Source organism: Bos indicus x Bos taurus, chromosome 2 (genome assembly GCF_003369695.1).
Source record: "Bos indicus x Bos taurus breed Angus x Brahman F1 hybrid chromosome 2, Bos_hybrid_MaternalHap_v2.0, whole genome shotgun sequence".
Taxonomy (NCBI): Eukaryota; Metazoa; Chordata; class Mammalia; order Artiodactyla; family Bovidae; genus Bos; species Bos indicus x Bos taurus.
In genome coordinates, this window is record NC_040077.1 from 3,352,939 (window position 1) to 3,376,645 (window position 23,707).

Below are 23,707 nucleotides of genomic sequence, written 5' to 3' on the forward strand. Positions count from 1 at the left end.
GATACTAAAAATATATCAAATGTGGGAATTACCTGCCAAGGATCTTAAAGCAATCATTATAAAAATATCTCAGCCTTTAGTTATAAATTCTCTTGGAAAAACAAAAAATAGGAAAAATAGATGTCATTAAAAGGAAGCAAATGGAGATTATTGTACTGAAAAACACAATAGCATAAATGAATGGGTTCAATGATAGAATAGAGATGATGGAGGTAAAGTCAGCAAACTTAGAGACAGATCAATAGAATTCACCCAATCTGAAGCACTGTGAAAGCCTAGACTTAAAAAAAAAAAAAAAGGGGGGGGGGGCCACAGGGACCTTTGGAAAAACAACAAAATTCCCAATACTTTATTGTCAGAGTCCCAGAAGGAAAAAGGAGAAAGGCCTGAAAGAAATGACGTAATGGGTAACAGCATGCCAAATATGGTGAAACACACAAACCTAGAGATTCAACAAACTGATTAAATCCCAAACAGGATACAAGCAAAGAAATCCTTGCCAAGACACATCATAATTTAACCTAAAGACAAAGGAAATATCTTGACAGAAGTCAGAGAGAAATGGTGCATTGCATATGTGCATTACACACCAGTTTGAATGACAACAGATTTCTCATCTGAAATTATGGAGGCTGTGAAGAGATCACACACTGTTTTTCAAATGTTACCAGGAAAGAACTTTCAACCACAAGTCCTATAGCTGGTGAAATTATCCTTGAAAGATTGAAAGAGAAAGAAAAATATTTTCAGATGAAAGAAAACAAAGAATTTGCCACTAGTAGATGTACCTTTAAAAAGTAGCTAAAAGAAGTTTTTTCAAACAGAAAGAAAATTATGAAAGAAGGGGTTTTGGAACATCAGACAGGAAGAAGGATCAATGGAAAGAGCAGAAATAATATAGTACTTTTTTGTTTTTAAGTTTTATAACTCATATTTGATAACTGAAACAAAAAGTATAACACCATCTGACACCACAGATATGATATTTAGGTGAGGAAGGAAAACAGATCTAAAGGAAAGTGAGGTTTCCAGAGTTCCATTGATGTAGTAAAGTGTTGATACCATAGTCTATTGTATGTCACATGTGTAAATTCTGTGTGTGTGTGTGTGTGTGTGTGTGTGTGCATGCTCAGTTGCTTAGTCACATTTGACTCTTCGTGATCTCATGGACTGAAGCCACCAAGCTCCTCTGTCCATGGAATTTTCCAGGCAAGAATACTGGAGTGAGTTGCCATTTCATACTCCAGGGCACCTTTCTGACTGAGGGACTGAATCTGCATCTCTTGCATCACCTTCATTAGCAGGCAGATTCTTTACCACTGTACGACCTGGGAAGCTTGCATATTATAATACTCAACCACTAAGAAAATTGTTCAAAGATATATCTCAAGAACATTATAAATAAATCAAATGTAGCCCTAAAAATACTTTCAAGTAGCCATTAGGAAGACATATACACAATGGAATATTATTCAGCCATTAAAAAGAATATATTTGAATCAGTTCTAACGAGGTGGGTGAAACTGGAGCCTATTATACAGAGCGAAGTAAGCCAGAAAGAAAAACACCAATACAGTATACTAATGCACATATATGGAATTTAGAAAGATGATAATGATAACCCTATATGTGAGACAGCAAGAGAGACACAGATGTATAGAACAGCCTTTTGGACTCTATGGGAGTGGGCAAGGGTGGGATGATTTGGGAGAATGGCATTGAAACATATATATTATCATATGTGAAACGAATCGCCAGTCCAGGTTTGATGCATGAGACAGGGTGCTAGGGGCTGGATGTACCAGGATGACACAGAGGGATGGGATGGGGATGGAAGTGGGAGGGGGGTTCAGGATGGGGAACACATGTACACCCGTGGTGGATTCATGTCAATGTGTGGCAAAAAAGTAATTAGCCACAATTAAAATAAATAAATTTATATTTAACAAAAAACAAAATATAAATAAAAATAATCCAAAATTTTAACATATTCAAAATCAATTTCTTTATATTCTAAAGGCATAAATATGCCTGAATGTTTTGCATAATTCTGCCAGAATTTTTCATGTAATGGGATCTGCCTACTGATACATCATGCTTATTACAAAGCACATGAAACAAGAAATGAAGACCAAAGAACTATTTTTTATTAAATTTTCCAAAGAATATATTAGAAAAAATGTTTTAAGACAGTGGAAAATAAAAAATGGTAAGGTTTTAAGCTTTGTTCTACAAAACAAGCAGAAAATAAATCCAGTATTATGAGAAATATGTGGTCCCCACATAATACAAACTGTATATTTTTTGTATAGTCTTAAAGCTGAAAATAAAGTCTTTAGGCATTTTTAAAACAGAAAAGAGAAACAGTAGTGAGAACATAGGAAACAAATAAAAACATAAATAATAAAATTACAGGTGTAAGCATCTTAATAATTAGTTTAAATGTAAATGACCTACTTAGGTGTATTCACACCAATCAAAATACAAAGATCTGCAGAATGAATGATACACATGACAGCTATATGCCTCTTACAGAAGACTCACTTGAAATCAATGACATAGGTAGGTTGAAATTAAAAGAATAGGAAACAATATATCATGTAAAAATTTTTAAATAAAGCAGAACAAGACTGGCTATATTAATCTGATAAAGCCAAATTCAAAACAAAATGAAATTCACTACGGACAAAATGAAACCTATATAATGGTAAAAGGGTCAGTCCACCAGAAACACACAACAATCCTAAATCTTAGTAAACTATAAAGCATAAAATATATTACTGGATAGAAATAATAGGAGAAATAAGCAAATACAATGCTAGACTTTAGGGAATTCCCTAGTAGTCTGGTGGTTAGCACTCTGCAACTTCTCTGTCAAGAGCTCTGGTTCAGTCTCTGGTTTGGGAACGAAGATCCCACAAATCATGTGTCATGGCCAGTGAAATCAAAACCTGACTTTAATTTTTAAAAAATAGAGACTTTAATAATTTTCAACAACTGATAGAATTAGTACAGAGAAATCATCAAAGATATAGCAGATATGAATAACACAAAGAAAGGGATCCAACTGACATAAAGAGTACTACATCCCAGAAAAGCAGAATATACATTTCTCCAAGTGCTTACAGAACTTTCACCAAGAAAAAAGACCATGAATTGAGCCATAAAACAAATAGCAACAAATTTAAAATAATATATACAATGTTCTGACCTCAATGGGATTATACAAAAAAAAAAAAAATCAATAATAGCACTATCTACAATAGCCAAGACATGGAAACAATCTGATGTCCATTAACAGATAAATGGATAAAGAAGACGTGTTACACATATACAATGGAATATCACTCAGTCATAAGAAAGAATAAAACAATGCCATTCGTAGCAACATGGACAGACCTAGAGATCATCATACTAAATGAAATAAACCAGAAAGAAAAAAACAAATACCATTTGATATCACTTATATGCAGAATCTAAAATGTGATACAAATGAACTTATTTACAAAACAGAAACAGACTCACAGACATTAAAAAACAAACTTATGGTTACCAGAAGGGAAAAAGGGTAAGAGAAGGATAAATTAGGAGTTCTGGATTAACAGATGCAAACTACTATATATAAAGTAGATAAATAAAGACACCCTACTGTATAGCACAGGGAAATATGTTCAATATTCTGTAATAAACCATAATGAAAAAGAATACACACACACACACATATCTATACACACACATATATATAATCACTTTGCTGTACACCAGAAACCAACACAACATTGTAAAACAACTATACTTCAGTTAAAAAAAATTAAAGTAACAGAATAATCATAGGAAAAGCTCTAAACATGTGGAAATTAAGCAACAAACTTCTAAATGACACATGGGTCAATTAGGAAGTCTCAAAGGAAATAAAAATATACATAGGCTGAATGAAAGCTAAAACATAACATATAATACTGAGGTGCAGCTAAAGCAATAATGACAAAAATATATGACACTTACATACATGTAATTCTTTTGTTACAAAGGAGTAAAGGTCTCAGATGAATAATTCAAATTCCTATCTCAAGAAACTACTACAGAAAAGAAAAGAAAAATAAGCATAAAACAAATTTTTAAAAATGATAGCAGAAATCAGTGAAAATACAAATAGGAAAATATGATGAGAGGTCCCAAATCATCCCTAGTCTTAATGATTTACTGGAATACTCAAAATAGCCTTGTATTCACAGCTAAGATTTCTTAGAGTGAAACATCAACTGAAGGGAAAAATGCAGTGGTGAAGTTCAGGAGAGGCCAGGCACAAGCTTCCAAGTGTCGTCTCCCAGTTGAATCATACAGATTGAATTTAATTCCCTCAACAGTGAGATGTGACAAAGTGTGTGATATTTCGCCAACCATAGAAGCTCATTAGAGACCTACTGTCCCAGGTTTTCAGTGGGATCTTGACTACATAAACACCCTCTGCTGAGCACGCTCTCAAATTTCAGACTTCCAAAAGGAAAGCACATGTTCAACAAAACCACATTGTTTGTAAAATTTGGGCATAGGAAGCAATTTTTATCATATCTGAAAATAATGGGAGTCCTTCTGGAATCTAAGGGCCAATTCTGTAACTTCTAAATAAGCCTTTCAAAGAAAAGCAATCTCAAGCTTCCTATGTTAACTTATTCCGGGGGGGAAAAAAAAAAAAGGTAAAAAAACACAATACAGTATCAATGAAACAAAATGCTGTTTCTTTTTTTTAAATTAATACATTTCATAAGTCTGTAGATAGACTGAAAATAGGGAAGATATCAAACAATAGGAAAGCTAGCCTATAGGTAGAATAAAATGCCTTAACACTACAGATAATACAGTCAGTAATGGGTAATAAAAAAGGAAATACTCTGAGTAATTTCATGATCACTATTTTACAGCATAGAAGAAATGATCTACTTCCTTGAAAACCACAAATTAAAATTCAACTAAGGTGAAATAGATTTTCTAAATAATCATGTAAACATTGATTTTGCAATTGAGTTTTTAATTAAAGTCTCCAGAAAAGAGAAATCCCCACGTGCATATGGTTGTATTGAATTCTGCCTAATAATTAAACAGTTAATATAATTTTAATAGTTTTTTCTAAAAATTAAAGAGGAGGAAAGATTTCCTAACTCATTTTATGATAGTAACACCCTGATACAGAAACCAACCAAAGACAGTACCAAGAAAAAAGATACCATAGACCAATATCCCCTGAAAACTCTGACCCAACATTTTTAATGCAGTATTAGAAAACTGAATTCATCAATGCATTAGAATTATAAAGTATGACAAAGTGGAATTATTTTAGGAATACTTCACTTGTTCCATATTCAAAAATTAATATATTCCCCTTATCAACAAGCACAATAAAAATCATATATCAATTAAGACAGAAAAGGTATTTGACAAAATTCAACACTTATTCATTAAAAAGAAAAAAAAAAAAACTCTGAGTAAATTAGTAATAGAGGGAAATTACCTCAAGGGATAAAGAACATCCACAACTGATTCTATAGCTTACCTCATACCTAGTAGCAAAAAGTTAAATCATTTTCCCCTAAGATCTTTTACAAAGCAAGGATGTTCTTCCATCAGGTTTGATAAACATAGTGCTAGAATTTCTAGTCATTGTCATGAAATGAGAAAAAGCAACAAAAGACACACAGATTGGGAAGAAAGAAATAAAATTATCTCTATTTGAAGACGACATGATTATCTCTCCCAAGAAATCCTTAAAAAGTGATAATCCAAAAAATATTTCAGAAAAGTTGCAAGATACAAATCAACACTCAAAAATCAATCACGTTTCTCCAGCAATGAGCAATGTTGAGCATCTTTTCATGTGTTTGTTGGCCATTTGTGTGTCTTCTTTGGATAAATGTCTGTTTAGGTCTTCTGTCTATTCTTTGATTGGGTTGTTTGCTTTTCTGATAGTGAGCTATTTGCATATTTTGGAGATTAATCCTTCATCATTGCTTTGTTTGCGGTTATTTTCTTCCATTCTGAGGATTATCTCCTCAATTGTTTATACTTCCCTTTGCTGTGCAAAAGCTTTTAAGTTTAATTAGAGCCTATTTGTTTATTTTTGTTTTTATTTCCATTACTCTCCAAAGTGGGTCAAAGAGGATCTTAAGTGATTTATGTCAAAGAATATTCTGCCCATGATTTCCTCTAAGAGTTTATAGTTGCTAGTCTTACATTTAGATCTTTAATCCATTTTGAGTTTATTTTTGTGTATGGTGTTAGGAAGTGTTCTAATTTTACCCTTTTAGACATGACTCTCCAGTCTTCCGAGTACCACGTATTGAAGAAGCTGTCTTTTCTCCACTGTATATTCTTACCTCCTTTGTTAAGGATAAGGTGCCCATAGATGCATGGGTTTATTTCTGGGCTTTCTATCTCATTTCATTGGTCTATATTTCTGTTTTGGGGCCAGTATCACACTGTCTTGATTACTTTAATTTTGTATTATAGTATGAAATCATGAAGGTTGATTCCTCCAGCTCTGTTTTTCTTTCCAATAAATGCTGGAGAGGATGTGGAGAAAAAAAGAATCCTCTTGCATTTTTGGTGGGAATGTAAATTGTACAGCCACTATGGAGAACCGTATGGATATTCTTTTAAAAATTAGAAATAAATCTTCCAAATGACCGAGTAATCCTATTACCGGACATACAACCAGTTCAGTTCAGTTCAGTTTAGTTGCTCAGTCATGTCCAATTCTTTGCCACCCCATGAATCGCAGCATGCCAGGCCTCCCTGTACATCACCAACTCCCGGAGTTCACCCAGACTCACATCCATCGAGTCAGTGATGCCATCCAGCCATCTCATCCTCTGTCGTCCCCCTCTCCTCCTGCCCCCAAACCTTCCCAGCATCAAGGTCTTTTCCAATGAGTCAACTCTTCGCATGAGGTGGCCAAAGTACTGGAGTTTCAGCCTTAGCATCATTCCTTCCAAAGAAATCCCAGGGCTGATCTCCTTCAGAATGGACTGGTTGGATCTTGCAGTCCAAGGGACTCTCAAGAGTCTTCTCCAACACCAAGTTCAAAAGCATCAATTCTTCAGTGCTCAGCCTTCTTCACAGTCCAACTCTCACATCCATACATGACCACAGGAAAAACCGTAGCCTTGACTAGACAGACCTTTGTTGGCAAAGTAATGTCTCTGCTTTTGAATATGCTATCTAGGTTGGTCATAACTTTCCTTCCAAGGAGTAAGAGTCTTTTAATTTCATGGCTGCAGTCACAATCTGCAGTAATTTTGAAGCCCAAAAAAATAAAGTCTGACACTTTTTCCACTGTTTCCCCATCTATTTCCCATAAAGTGATGGGACCCGATGCCATGACCTTCATTTTCTGAATGTTGAGCTTTAAGCCAACTTTTTCACTCTCCACTTTCACTTTCATCAAGAGGCTTTTTAGTTCCTCTTCACTTTCTGCCGTAAGGGTAGTGTCATCTGCATATCTGAGGTTATTGATAATGGAAAAAGCAAGAGAGTTCCAGAAAAACATCTATTTCTGCTTTATTGACTATGCCAAAGCCTTTGATGTGTGGATCACAATAAACTGTGGAAAATTCTGAAAGAGATGGGAATACCAGACCACCTGATCTTCCTCTTGAGAAATTTGTATGCAAGTCAGGAAGTAACAGTTAGAACTGGACATGGAACAACAGACTGTTTCCAAATAGGAAAAGGAGTACTTCAAGGCTGTATATTGTCACCCTGCTTATTTAACTTATATGCAGAGTACATCATGAGAAATGCTGGACTGGAGGGAACACAAGCTGGAATCAAGATTGCCAGGAGAAATATCAATAACCTCAGATATACAACCAGAGAAAGGCATAATTCAAAAAGACACAAATACCCAAATATTCATAGCAGCACTATTTACAATAGCCAGGATATGAAAACAACCTAAATGTCCATTGATGAACCATCCTAGATGTCCATGTCCATCTATCCACTGATAGATGAATGGATATAGTCATTGTGGTACAATTACTATATTGTACCACAATGGAATATTACTCAGCCAAAAAAAGGAATGAATGTGAGTCAGTTGTAGTGAGGTGCATGAACCTGTTATATAGAGTGGAGTAGTCAGAGAAAAACAAACATTTTATATTAACATATATATATGGAATCTAGAAAAGTGGTACTGATGTACCAATATGCAGGGCAGGAATGGAGACCCAGATGTACAGAATGGACTTGTGGGGCAGAGTGGGGGGATTAGATGATAGGATGAATTGAGAAAGTAGAATTGACGTATATACACTACTTGAGCAAAAGAGATAGCTAGTGAGAAGTTGTTATATAATACAGGGAGCATGGCTTCATGCTCTCTGAGGACCTAGAGGGATGGGATGTGTGGTGGGGGTGAGAGGGAGGCTCAAGAGAAAGGGGATATATATATATACTTATGGCTGATTTGCATTGTTGTATGGCAGAAACCAACACAACTTTGTGAAGCAATTATCCTGCAATTAAAAATAAAAATGAAAAAATAAAAGAGAAGTAAGTTCAAATGTTTTGAAAAAATCAATCACATTCTTCTATACTAACACAAGATTTCACAAATAAAATCTTAAGCAATATTATTTATAATAACTCCAAAGAAAATAAAGTACTTAAGTATACATTTAACAAAATATGTATAGTGTCTGAAGGCTGAAAATTATGCAGTGCTTATGAAAGCAATCAAAGAACCCTTAAAGAAATGAGACAATATATAGCATTCATAGGTGGGAAGACAACACAGTGGAGGTATCAGTTCTCCACAAAATAATATGTAAGTTTAATGTAATTCCTATTAAAAATTCCATCAAGGACTTTTGAACACATGGATTAACTTGTTCTAAAATTTGTATGGAAAGGTTTAATACATAAAAGAGTGCCTCATCACACCATTTTCTTGCTTTCAAATTTCCCATACCCATGTAATCAAGTTCCCATGATAAATGCCCTCCATTTGAAATACCTTGCATGCACTGTTTCTTCTTTCCTTCCTGGATTTTGACTGATACAGCAGAGTAACAGCACATGCGTATGATAGAACATGGAGCCAGGATCATGGGGTCCAGCCCTCACCTTACAATCAAAGAAAAGGACAGCCAGGGAGACCAAGCATGTAGCACAAAATAGGACAAGGCATTAGCAGCCTAGCTAAAAATAGAGCTCAAGTTTTCTGACCCTCAGCCAGGCTGTTTTCACTCCACCTATCATCAAGTCTAAATTTCCGTAGCTATCCTCAGGAACACAATGTGATTATGGCCTGGATTTAGGAACAAAAGAACTCAGGGAATCCCAGCAAACCCTTCAGCACAGCAAAGTGGCCAGGGTTTTTCTGCATTCCTCTTCAGTAATTTGAGCTCCCACCTGGAAGGAATCCATGGTTCTCCAGTTAGACACTCATTCCTCAGAATTTCCCATGCAATTTTTGGTGAGGAACCAAAGTTAAGAGATTAGACATGAAAATGTGAGCTGAAAATTCAGAAATTCTAAACTCTGAATATTGACTTTTTGTATGGTCTCTTGGAAGCTATTTATTCTGTTTTTCCAATAACAGATACAAACATATCTTGGAAGATTTTAAGGACAGTGACTTGATTCTAATAAATGTGAGCTGAGGATTGAAGAGGTTGGTCATTTGTCAAAGTTCACAAGGTCAGTTGGAGTCAGAAGCAGGACCAGGACTCAGGTCACCTGATTCTCAGACAGATAGTAAAGAAAGTTGGGTAGAAATATTAGGGCCCATAGTGAAGGTTTGATGACTGAAGCAGAGAGCTGAAATGGTAGACTGCCTTCCGGTGGAGTGTGGGGTGCTGACGCATGTAGTGTGAGCTGAGAAATTGTGCCCAGCTACCCAGACCTGCTTCTGCTTGTGGCTGCTGAGATAGAACATCCCCAATAAGGACAAATGGGCCTGTCTTGAGCAGGTGACTGACAGCTGGAGGGCCCTATCACTCCTGTCTGGCTGACCATCCAGCTGGGTGACTGAGAATCCTCAGGCTTTTCCTCAGAGCCTTTGCTGCCTCCATCAGTCCTGGGCTACCTTCCCCAGATCCTCGCTTGTCTTTATTAGGAATCATCTTCTACTTGAGGACTCCAGAGAAAGGACAGGAATCCTCTCCCCAGGATTCCCCAAACCAGCCAGTCTCACTCCTGTATCTCTATTTCTATCTAGCTGAAATCTGTGTCCCCTTCTTTGTGAATTATTACATGGCAACAATCATGAAGTCATATACTTTTGCCCTTATAGTCTTGATCAATATGTGCTTTATATGAGGAAATAAGTATAGCACCAAGAATTGAGTCCCATTGTTTGTTTGTTCATTAGATTTAGTATGTGCTATGGGAAGGCTGGGCTTCCCTGGTAGCTCAGCTGAAACAGAATCTACCTGCAATGCAGACGACCCTCGCTTGATTCCTAGGGCTGAAAGATGCCCTGGAGAAAGGATAGTCTACCCACTCCAGTATTCATGGGCTTCCCTAGTGGCTCAGATGGTAAAGAATCTGCCTGCCATTCAGGAGACTTGGGTTCCATCCCTGGGTTGGGAAGATACCCTGGAGGAGGACATGGGAACCCACTCCAGTATTCTTGCCTAGAGAATCCCCATGGAAACAGAGGTGCCTGGAAGGTTACAGCTAAAAGAGTTGGACATGACTGAGCAACCCAAAGCAAAGCAAATGAGAAAGCTATAGTGCCTTTAGGGAACTCTCTATAGCCAGAGGCCCCACAGCCTGTCGTGACAGCAAGTATCACAAGGCATCACTGCTATAGTTTGCAATGTGAAATGTGGAGATTAACAGCAGCAGCATTGATGACATAAGGCTACATCTGCATGCCCTCCATGTGCAGGATCCCTGCTGTGTATTTGGCAGTGGCTTTTATCCCCTGTAGAACTCTACAGGTAGGTGTGGTTCTTGGCTCTTTTCTCAGAAGAAGACATCAAAGCCAAAAGAAGGTTCTTGCCCTGGCCGGACTCAAGGGCAGATGAAAGAGTACTGTTGGGAGCCCAGAGAGATGCCTCTAGAGCCTGCCTCTCTGTCACACAACAAAAGCCTGGTGTAAGGACACAAGGAAATGAACTCTTCCTCAAATGTCCAACAGCTCTGAAAGCTTAGGAAACTCTTACCTGCTGCCATGTTTCATCAAAATGGTTGCAAGAGCAATTAAGTTATGGACTCAGTTCATTCATTCAGTCATGTCCAACTCTTTGTGAACCCATGAACCACAGCACGCCAGGCCTCCCCATATGTCGACAACTCCCAGAGTCCACCCAAACTGATGTCCATTGTGTCAGTGATGCCATCCAACCATCTCACCCTCTGTCATCCCCTTCTTCTCCTACCCTCAATCTTTCCCAGTATCAGGGTCTTTCAAATGAGTCAGTTCTTTGCATCAGTTGGCCAAAATATTAGAGTTTCAGCTTCAACATCAGTCTTTCCAATGAACTCCCAGGATTGATCTCCTTTAGGATGGACTGGTTGGATCACCTTGCAGTCCAAGGGACTCTCAAGAGTCTTCTCCAACACCACAGTTCAAAAGCATCAATTATTCAGTGCTCAGCTTTCTTTATAGTCCAACTCTCACATCCATACATGACCACTGGAAAAACCATAGCCTTGACTAGGTGGACCTTTGTTGTCAAAGTAATGTCTCTGCTTTTTAATATTCTGTCTATGTTGGTCATAACTTTCCTTCCAAGGAGTAAGCATTTTTTAATTTCATGGCTGCAATCACCATCTTCAGTGATTTTGGAGGCCCCAAAATAAAGTCTGACACTATTTCCCCATCTATTTGCCATGAAGTGATGGGACCAGGTGCCATGATCTTAGTTTTCTGAATGTTGAGCTTTAAGCCAACTTTTTCACTCTCCTCTTTCACTTTCATCAAGAGACTCTTTAGTTCTTCTTCACTTTCTGCCATATGGGTGGTGTCATCTGCATATCTGAGGTTATTGATACTTCTCCCAGCAATCTTGATTCCAGCTTGTGCTTCCTCCAGCCCAGCATTTCACATGATGTAACTCTGCATATAAGTTAAATAAGCAGGGTGACAATATACAGCCTTGATGTACTCCTTTACCAATTTGGAAACAGTGTGTTGTTCTATGTCCAGTTCTAACTGTTGCTTCCTGACCTGCATATAGGTTTCTCAAGAGGCAGGTCAGGTGGTCTGGTATTCCCATCTCCTTCAGAATTTTCCACAGTTTCTTGTGATCTACACAGTCAAAGGCTTTGGCATAGTCAATAAAGCAGAATTAGATGTTTTTCTGGAACTCTCTTGCTTTTTCCATGATCCAGCAGATGTGGGCAATTTGATCTCTGGTTCCTCTGCCTTTTCTAAAACCAGCTTGAACATCTGGAAGTTCATGGTTCTCATATTGCTGCAGCCTGACTTGGAGAATTTTGAGCATTACTTTACTAGCGTGTGAGATGAGTGCAATTGTACAGTAGTTTGAGCATTCTTTGGCATTGCCTTTCTTTGGGATTGGAATGAAAACTGACCTTTTCTAGTCCTGTGGCCACTGCTGAGTTTTCCAAATTTGCTGACATATTGAATGCAGCACTTTCACAGCATCATCTTTCAGGATTTGAGCACTGGAATTCCATCACCTCCACTAGATTTGTTTTTAGTGATGCTTTGTAAGGCCCACTTGACTTTACACTCCAGGATGTATAGCTTTAGGTGAGTGTGAGTGATCACACCATCGTGATTATCTGGGTCTTGAAGATCTTTTTTTGTATAGTTCTTCTGTGTATTCTTACCACCTCTTCTTAATATCTTCTGCTTCTGTTAGGTCCATACCATTTCTGTCCTTTACTGAGCCCATCTTTGCATGAAATGTTCTCTTGGTATCTCTAATTTTCTTGAAGAGATCTCTAGTCTTTCCCATTCTGTTGTTTTCCTCTATTTCTTTGCACTGATCGCTGAGGAAGGCTTTCTTATCTCTCCTTGCTATTCTTTGGAACTCTGCATTCAGATGCTTATATCTTACCTTTTCTCCTTTGCTTTTCACTTCTCTTCTTTTCACAGCTATTTGTAAGGCCTCGTCAGACAACCATTTTGCTTTTTTGCATTTCTTTTCTTGGGGATGGTCTTGATTCCTTTCTCCTGTACAATAGACTGCTGATTAATTAAACCACCACCCTCTCCCCATGATTGTTACTGGTGTCATAGTTCAACCCTCCCTGTAGTTAGAAAGCACTCATCAGCAAACACAGGTTTGCATCCTCCATGATGTGATTTTCTCAGTGGATCAGCATCAAGTTCATTTACTGAAATGTCTCCTGGCAATTTATCCTGTGCTGCTTGCTGTGGCCTTTTATGCACTCCCAGCCAAAACAATTCAGCTTACATCACCAGTGGATCTTTTCCTCCCTGGATCCCATATATTCCTGGTTGTTGCTTTTCAAGAAAACATGAAATCATCATCATCGACAATGACAATTGTATCAAAGTGGACCCCGTGGTTGTTCCCACTCTTTTCTATGCATACAATGAATTTCTATTTCATTGCTGTATATTGTCACCCTGCTTATTTAACTTATATGCAGAGTACATTATGAGAAACGCTGGGCTGGAAAAAAACACAAGCTGGAATCAAGACTGCTGGGAGAAATATCAATAACCTCAGATATGCTGATGACACCACCCTTATGGCAGAAAGTGAAGAGGAACTCAAAAGCCTCTTGATGAAAGTGAAAGAGGAGAGTGAAAAAGTTGGCTTAAAGCTCAACATTCAGAAAACCAAGACAATGGCATCCGGTCCCATCACTTCATGGGAAATAGATGGGGAAACAGGGGAAACAGTGTCAGACTTTATTTTTTTGGGCTCCAAAATCACTGCAGATTGTGACTGCAGCCATGAAATTAATAGACGCTTACTCTTTGGAAGGAAAGTTATGACCAACTTAGAAAGCATATTGAAAAGCAGAGACATTACTTTGCCAACAAAAGTCCGTCTAGTCAAGGCTATGATTTTTCCTGTGGTTGTGTATGGATGTGAGAGTTGGACTGTGAAGAAAGCTGAGCGCTGAAGAATTGATGCTTTTGAACTGTGGTGTTGGAGAAGACTCTTGAGAGTCCCTTGGACTGCAAGGAGATCCAACCAGTCCATTCTGAAGGAGATCAGCCCTGGGTGTTCTTTGGAAGGTGAAAGAACTTTGGGAGGTGAAAGAACTAAAGCTGAAACTCCAGTACTTTGTCCACCTCATGCAAAGAGTTGACTCATTGGAAAAGACTCTGATGCTGGGAAAGATTAAAGGCAGGAGGAAAAGGGGACAGCAGAGGGTGAGATGGCTGGATGGCATCACCGACTCGATGGACATGAGTCTCAGTGAACTCCAGGAGATGGTGATGGACAGGGAGGCCTGGCATGCTGCGATTCATGGGGTCGCAAAGAGTCGGACACGACTGAGCAACTGAACTGAACTACCATTTGCCTGGGGCTCGTCTTTGATTTCCCATTTTTTGGGTATGTGTTTTAATCTCACTTAATACCATAACAAACCACTTGTGGAATCTATGTTCCTAACCAGAGATCAAATCTCAGGCCTTTGGAGTGGGAGCACTGACTCCAAGACTCTTGATTGCCAGAAAACCAACCCTAGGGAGTATGAAATAGTGAGAACTCACACAAAGGAAACCACCTGAATACAAGACCCGGCATCACCCATCCACCACTAGCACCATGTGCAGGACACCTCATTCAAAAAACAAAGACAAAAATACAACCCATTCATCAACAAACAGGATTACCACCTCACTCAGCCTTGCCCATCAGAGGAAAAACAAACAAACAACAACAACAAAAGAAAAAAAACAGCATAAATATCACCCTATACAAAGCTTACACAAACCACTGGACAAAGCTTAGGAGGGAAGAAACCAAAAGGAAGAAAAAATTCAGCCTTGAAGCCTGGGAAATGGAGACCTCAAACATAGTAAGTTTTAAGAAAAATAGTGAAAAGGCAGAGAAATACTGCACAAACGAAGGAACAAACAAGAAACACAGATGTCCAAAAAAATGAAGAGGACATAGGCAAGCTACCTGGAAAAGAATTCAGAATAATGATAGTAAAGATGATCAAAAACCCTGAAAACAGAATGGGGAGAATGCCAGAATCAATTTAAAAAGACCTAGAAGAATTAAAGAATAAACACAATTTCTGAAATTAAAAATACTCTAGAAGGAATCAATAGCAGAATAACTGAAGCTGAAGAATCAGTGAGCTGGAAGATAAAGTGGTGGAAATAAATTCTGAGGAGCAGAATAAAGTAAAAACAATGAAAAGAACTTATGATAGTCTCAGAGACCTCTGGGACAATATCATATGCACCAAAATTTGAATTATTAGAGTCCTAGAAGAAGAAGAGAAAATAAAAGGCATGAGAAAATTTTTAAAGACATTTTAGTCGAAAATTTCCCCAATGTGCAAAATGAAATAATCAATCAAGTTCAAGAAGTGCAAAGAGTCCCATACAGGATAAATCCAGGGAGAAACATGCCAAGACACATATGAGTCAAACTAGCAAAGATTAAACACACACACAAAAAGAATATAAAAAACAGCAGGGAAAAGCAACAAGTAACATTCAAGGGAAACCCCATATGTTTAACAGTTGATCTTTCAGTAGAAACTCTGCAGGGCAGAAGGGAGTGGCAGGATATATTTAAAGTACTGAAAGGGAAAAATCTACACCCAAGATTACTCTACCTGGCAAGGATCTCATTCACAATTTCTGGAGAAATCAAAAGCTTTTCAAACAAGCAAATGTTAAGAGAATTCAGTAGTACCAAACCACCTTTACAACAATGTTCAGTTCAGTTCAGTTCAGTCATTCAGTCGTGTCCGATTCTCTGTGACCCCATGAATTGCAACACGCCAAGCCTCCCTGTCCATCACCAACACCCAGCGTTCACTCAAACTCATGTCCATTGGGTCAGTGATGTCATCCAGCCATCTCGTCCTCTGTTGTCCCCTTCTCCTCCTGCCCCCAATCCCTCCCAGCATCAAGGTCTTTTCCAATGAGTCAACTCTTCGCATGAAGTGGCCAAAGTATTGGAGTTTCAGCTTTAACTTCAGTCCTTCCAAAGAACACCCAGGACTGAACTCCTTTATTTTATTTTATTTTATTTTATTTTATTTATTTTATTTTATTTTTAAACTTTACAAAATTGTATTAGTTTTGCCAAATGTCAAAATGAATCCGCCACAGGTATACATGTGTTCCCCATCCTGAACCCTCCTCCCTCCTCCCTCCCCATACCATCCCTCTGGGTCGTCCCAGTACACTAGCCCCAAGCATCCAGTATCGTGCATCGAACCTGGACTGGCAACTCATTTCAAACATATTATACATGTTTCAATGCCATTCTCCCAAATCTTCCCACCCTCTCCCTCTCCCATAGAGTCCATAAGACTGTTCTATACATCAGTGTCTCTTTTGCTGTCTCTTACACAGGGTTCCTTTAGAATGGACTGGTTGGATCTCCTTGCAGTCCAAGGGACTCTCAAGAGTTCTCCAACACCATAGTTCAAAAGCATCAATTCTTCAGTGCTCAGCTTTCTTCACAGTCCAACTCTCACATCCATACATGACCACTGGAAAAACCATAGCCTTGACTAGACGGACCTTTGTTGGCAAAGTAATGTCTCTGCTTTTCAATATGCTTTCTAGGTTGGTCATATTTTTTCTCCCAAGGAGTAAGCATCTTTTAATTTCATGGCTGCAGTCACCATCTGCAGTGATTTTGGAGCCCCAAAACATAAAGTCTGACACTGTTTTCACTGTTTCCCCATCTATTTGCCATGAAGTGATGGGACTGGATGCCATGATCTTAGTTTTCTGAATGTTGAGCTTTAAGACAACATTTTCACTCTCCACTTTCACTTTCATCAAGAGGCTTTTTAGTTCCTCTTCACTTTCTGCCATAAGGGTGGTGTCATCAGCATATCTGAGGTTATTGATATTTCTCCCGGCAATCTTGATTCCAGCTTGTGCTTTTTCCAGGCAAGGGTTTATGTTAAAGGGATTTATGTAGTCAAGAAATACAAGAGAGGAAAATTATCTACAAAATCAAACCCCAATCAACAAAACATCAGAAGGAATATATATATCAATAATTATATGTAAACAGATTAAATGTTCATCCAAAAGACACAGACTGGCTGAATGGATACAAAAACAAGATGCATATACTTGCTGCCTACAAGAAACCCACTTCAGACCTAGAGACACATATGGACTGAAATTGAGAGGATGGAAAAATATATTCCATGCAAATGGACGGCAAAAGAAAGCTGGAGTAGCAATCCTCATATCAGACAAAATATACCTTAAATAAATAATATTACAAGAAATAAGGAAGAGGACACTACATAATGGTCAAGGGATCAACCCAAGAGGAAGACATAACAATTGTAAATATCTGTGCACCCAACATATGAGCACCTCAATACATAAGACAAACACTAACAGACATAGAAGGAGAAACTGACATTAACACAACAATAGTCAGAGAGTTTAACACTTCACTCACTCCAGTGATCATCAAAACAGAAAATTAATAAGGAAACACAAGTGTTAAATGATACATTAGATGAGATGGATCTCATTGATATCTTTAGGACATTCCATCCAAATGCAGAATACACCTTTTTCCTCAAGTACACATGGAACATTCTCCAAGATAGACCATATCTTGTGTCACAAATCAAACCTCAGTAAATTTAAGAAGATTGAAATCATATCAAGCATCTTTTCTGACTACAATGCTATGAGACTAGCTATCAATTGCAAGAAAAAAACTGCAAAAAAAAAAAAAAAACAGAAACATGTGGAGATTAAACAATACATTTCTAAATAACTAACAGGTTACTGAAGAAATCAAGAGGAAAATTTTTTTTTAATTCCTAGAAACAAATGACAGTGAAAATACAACACCTCAAAACTATGGCATACAGCAAAAGTAGTTCTAAGAGGGAAGTTTATAGCAGTACAATTCTACCTCAAGAAACAAGAAAACAACCTCACTTTATACCTAAAACAACTGGAAAAAGAAAAACGAAGACACCCCAAATCAGCAGAAGGAAAGAAATCATAAGGATCAGAGCAGAAATAAATGAAAAAGAAATGAAATAAACCATAGTAAAGATTAATAAGACTATAGGCTGGTTCTTTGAGATGATAAACAAAATTGACAAACCTTTAGCCAGACTCATCAAGAAAAAAAGTGAGAAGAATCAAATCAATAAAATCAGAAATGAAAAAGGAGAGTTTACAACAGGCAACACAGAAATACAAAGGATAACCTGGAAGAAATGGACAGATTCTTAGAAAGTTCAATCTTCCAAGACTGAACCAGGAAGAAATGGAAATTATGAACAACCCAATTACAAGCCCTGAAATTGAAGCTGTGATCAAAAATCTCCCAAAATCAAAAGCCAAGGATCAGATGGCTTCACAGGAGAATGCTGTCAAATATTCAAAGAAGAGTTAATGCCTATCTTTCTAAAACTCTTTCAAAAAATTTCACAGGAAGGAACCCATCCAAACTCAATCTACAAGGCCACCATCACCCTGATACCAAAACCAGACAAAGACAATAGACAAAAAAGGGAAACTACAGGCCAACATCACTGATGAAAATAGATGTGAAAATTCTCAACAAAATTTTAGCAAACAGAATCCAACAACACAATAAAAAGCACATATATCATGATCAAGTTGGGTTTATTTCAGGGATGCAAGGATTCTTCAATATAGGCAAATCAATTAATGTGATACATCATATTAACAAATTGAAGGATAAAAACTATATGAGCATCTCAATAGATGCATAAAGAGCTTTTGACAAAATTCAGCACCCATTTATGAGTAAACCTCTTCAAAAAATCAGCATAGGAGGAACCTTCCTCAACATAGTAAAGGCCATATATGATAAGCCCACAGCAAACAATATTCTCAATGGTGAAAAATGGAAATTACTCCCCCTAAGATCAGGAACAAGACAAGGGTGTCCACTTTCACCACTATTATTCAACATAGTTCTGAAAGTCCTAGCTACAGCATTCAGAGAAAAAAAGAAATAAAAGGAGTCCATATCAGAAAAGAAGAAGTAAAGTTCTCACTGTTTGCAGATTACATGATACTATATATAGAAAACCCTAAAGATAGTATCAGGAAATCACTAGAGCTAATCAGTGAATTTAGCAAAGTCCCAGGATACCAAATCAATACACAGAAATCACTTGCATTTCTACATAGTAACAATGAAAAATCAGAAAGAGCAATTAAGGAATCAATCCCATTCATCATCACAACAAAAAGGATTAAATATCTAGGAATAAACTTACCTAAGGAGACAGAAGATCTGTATATGGAAAATTATAAGACCTGATGGAAAAAATCAAAGATGACATAAACAGATATAGAGATATTCCATGTTCCTGGTTAGGAAGAATCAATATTGTGAATATGACTATACTACCAAATGCAATCTACAGATTCAGTGTGATCCCTATCAAATTGCCAATGGCATTTTTCACAGAACTATGACAAAAAAATTCACAATTCACCTGGAAATACAAAAGACTCCAAATAGCCAAAGTAGTCTTGAGAAAGAAGAATGGAGCTGGAGGAATCAACTTTCCCATCTTCAGTCATCAAGACAGTATGGTACTGGCACAGAAACAGAAATATAGACCAATGGAACAAAGTAGAAAGCCCATAAATAAACCCATGCACCAATGGGTACCATATTTTTGACAAAAGAGGCAATAATGTACAATGGGGCAAAGACAACTCTTCAATAAATGGTGCTGGGAAACTGGACAGCTACATGTAAAAGAATGAAATTAGAACACTTCCTAATACCATACACAAAGGTAAACTCAAAATGGATTAAAGACCTAAGTGTAAGACCAGAAACTATAAAATTCTTAGACAGAAACATAAGCAGAACATTCGATGACATAAATCAAAACAAGATCCTCTATGACCCACCTCCTAGAATAATGGAAATAAAAACAAAAGTAAACAAGTGGAACCTGATTAAACTTAAAAGCTTTTCAATAGCAAATGAAACTATAAGTAAGGTGAAAAGACAACCCTCAGAATGGGACAATATAATAGCAAATGAAACAACTGGCAAAGTATTAATTTCCAAAATATACAAGCAGCTCATACAACTCAATATCAGAAAAACAAACAATCCAATCAAAAAGTTGGGAAAAGACCTAAACAGACATTTATCCAAAGACATACAGATGGCTAACAAACATATGAAAAGATGCTCAACATCGCTCATTACTAGAGAAATGCAAATCAAAACCACAAGGAGATATCATCTCACACCAGTCAGAATGGCCATCATCAAAAAGCCTACAAACAATAAATGCTGGTGAGGGTGTGTTGAAAAGGGAATGCTCTTCCACTCTTTGTGGGAATGTAAACTGATACGGCCACTATGGAAAACAGTATGGAGATTCCTTTAAAAACTAGGAATAAGACCACCATATGACCCAGCAATCCCACTCTTAGGCATATATGCTGAGGAAACCAAAATTGGAAAAGGCACATGTACCCCATTGTTCACTGCAGCACTATTTACAGTAGCTAGAACATGGAAGCAACCTAGATGTCCACTGACAGATGAATGGATAAAGAATTGTGGTATATATACACAGTAAAACCAAAAGCTGGTTCTTTGAGAAGATAAATAATATTGACAACCCTTTAGCCAGACTCATCAAGAAAAAAAAGAGAGAAGAATCAAGTCAACAAAATTAGAAATGAAAAAGGAGAGGTATTACTCAGCCATTAAAAGGAATGCATTTGAGTCAGTTCTAATGAGGTGGATAAACACAGAGTGAAGTCAGTCAGAAAGAGAAAGATAAATATCACATACTAATGCATATATACGGAATCTAGAAAAATGGTTCAGTTCAGTTCAGTCACTCAGTCGTGTCCAACTCTTTGTGACCCCATGAACTGCCACACACTAGGCTTCTCTGTCCATAGAAAAATGGTACTGAAGAATTTATTTGCAAGGCAACAATGGAAAAACAAACATAGAGAATAGACTTATGGACATGGGGAGAAGGGAGGGAAGGGTAAGATGCATGAAGAGAGTAACGTGGAAACTTACATTACCATATGTAAAACAGATAGCCAATGGGAATTTGCTGTATGTCTCAGGAAACTCAAACAGGGGCTCTGTATCAACATAGAGGGGTGGGATGGGGAGGGAGATGGGAGGGAGTTTCAAAAGGGAGAGGATATATGTATACCTATGGCTGATTCATGTTGGTGTTTGACAGAAAACAACAAAATTCTGTAGAGCAATTATCCTTCAATTAAAAAATAAATAAATGTTAAAAAGATTCAAAAAAAAAAAAAAACTACAGGGTAACTGACACAGCCAAAACTGTCCCCAGCAAAATGGAATGTGAGGTTACTGCAGTTATGACCAAGTTCGCATATGCAAGCAATGCCAACCACACCAGAACTGTTATCTCTTGGACACTGTACAGTACATCACATCTAATTGCATAAATGCTAAAAGGTGGAGGGGAAAATGTACATCTAGGGTTAATAAAGGATGATACACAACCTGTCAAAGACTCTCTTTTCTTTTGGTGAGGGCTTCATGCTATTTACAGGGGTCTGCATTCTCTCCATGCTCTTGTCTATCTCTCCCTTGGTCTGTAATGATCACTTTCCATCTTTGGGAGCCTTGTGTCTCCTGACTTGTTAATGCATTGCAGGATGCTGAGTCCAAGTAATGAAAAAGGCATAGCCATTAATGCATTGCATCCACCCTGTTTAGATGATCTCACCCTCAACTATCAATATTAGAGCCAAGCCAAGTCCAGGAGGCACCATTAAGAGTCCCTCAGCTTCATTCACTTCCAACCAAGAGGTAGAGTGATGCCCAGATCAGAGAGCTTCATCTTCTGAGACAGGAGTGAGATGTGGCAACAGGAGGCAGAGGTTGCTACCTCTGTCTTTGACCGCCTCATCCAACCAGAAGTTCTTTTTCCTTCCACGTGACCATTGTACAGCCTCAGTCCCAGAGGAGTGACTGTCCATGTGTGACAGTCTCTTTGCCACAAACAAGTTCAAGGTTAGCTGCAAGTATTTGTTAGCTGTAAATGTTTAAGCTTCAAATCTTTGTTAAGGGTTTCCTCTCTACCTGCTCTTCCTTCTATCTCTGTGTTGCCCCTCCTCCTCCTCACCTAACTCTCTAGAGAGCAGCAGAACCTAGTGGTCCATGGAGTCCCCAACCCAGGTCTCCTCATGCCTTGGCCTTTCACCTATGAGCTGGGCATTTTTAGCTGCACTCACATCCTGGATTTTCTAGGGTTGCAGAATTGATGTAAGTCACTGAGAATAGAGCTAAGGAAATGGTCAGTACAATGTAAGACTAACACTGTTATTAGCACATGTATTTGCTTAGTCAACACATGCAAATGCTCTAACTCTCAGTTCAAATGTCATTTTCCCAAGGAGACCCCCGGCTTCCCTGGACCAGACGAGCCCCTGAGATAAGTTCAAGCTATGTACTCTGAAGTATTTATCACTGTTTGCAATCGAGATTCCACTGTCTTAATTACTTAATCAATGCTTGTCTGCCCCCATGGGGCTGCAGGCCCATGAGGTCAGAGTTCAAGGAAGTTTTTGTTCATCATCACTTCTCCTGTGTCTTCTAGTACACAGTCTGGCATAGAGTGTGTTTACATTAAAGATTTGTTGCTTAAGTGGATGAATGATTAATAGATGCCATATCTATATGTTTTGTATTAAAATAAGTTTGTGGTTTCAGTGACTCAGGTAGGGGAAGATGTGAGCCCTGAGATAAGTAAAGACTCCAATGCAATGGAAGAGAAGCCAACAGAGACCCCTGCACACCTCGGTGCAGCCCACCTACCAGATTCTGTGGCTGCCGTTCTTAATGAGCTGAAGACAGAAGCTGCAGCACATAAGGGGAAAGCCTGTGGGTGCTAAGGAAGCCCCTCATTTCTGAATGCCCTCTTCCTCTTAGCCCACAGGTAAACTTGACCATAAAGTGAAGAATGACAGCAGGATCACCAGCAAGGTCACCTGCAAGGTCAGACTCCTCACCCTGTTACAGTCTGGACCTATGCTATTTGCTTCCCTGATAGCCTAGCAGCTAAAGAATCCACCTGCAGTGCAGGATAACAGGAGATGTGGGTTTGATCCCTGGGTTGGGAAGATTCCCTAGATGAGGAAGTGGAAACCTACTCCAGTATTCTTGCCTGGAGAATTCCATGGATAAAGGAGCCTGGTGGGCTACAGTCCACGGGGTCACAAAGAGTTGGACATGAACCAGTGGCTAAGCACTCACCCATGTCATTTGAAATTTCATACTCTGTCTTTATACTTTCTTTTAAAAATATAAATGCAATTTCTGCTTATTAAAAATACAGATAATACACAATTGCATACAATTTTTTTTTCTCCACAAAAACTCCAATTGGCTTCATGAACTTCTAGACCTTTCTAGCACATGCAAGTGTATAAAGCTGTATCTACCTGTGTGTTGGGGTCACCATCCTCCTATGATGCAACCTCCTGTTTGCTTCTTGCAGTGTCACATTGCTATCTCTTCGTCCAGGCACAGAGATCTAGCTCATT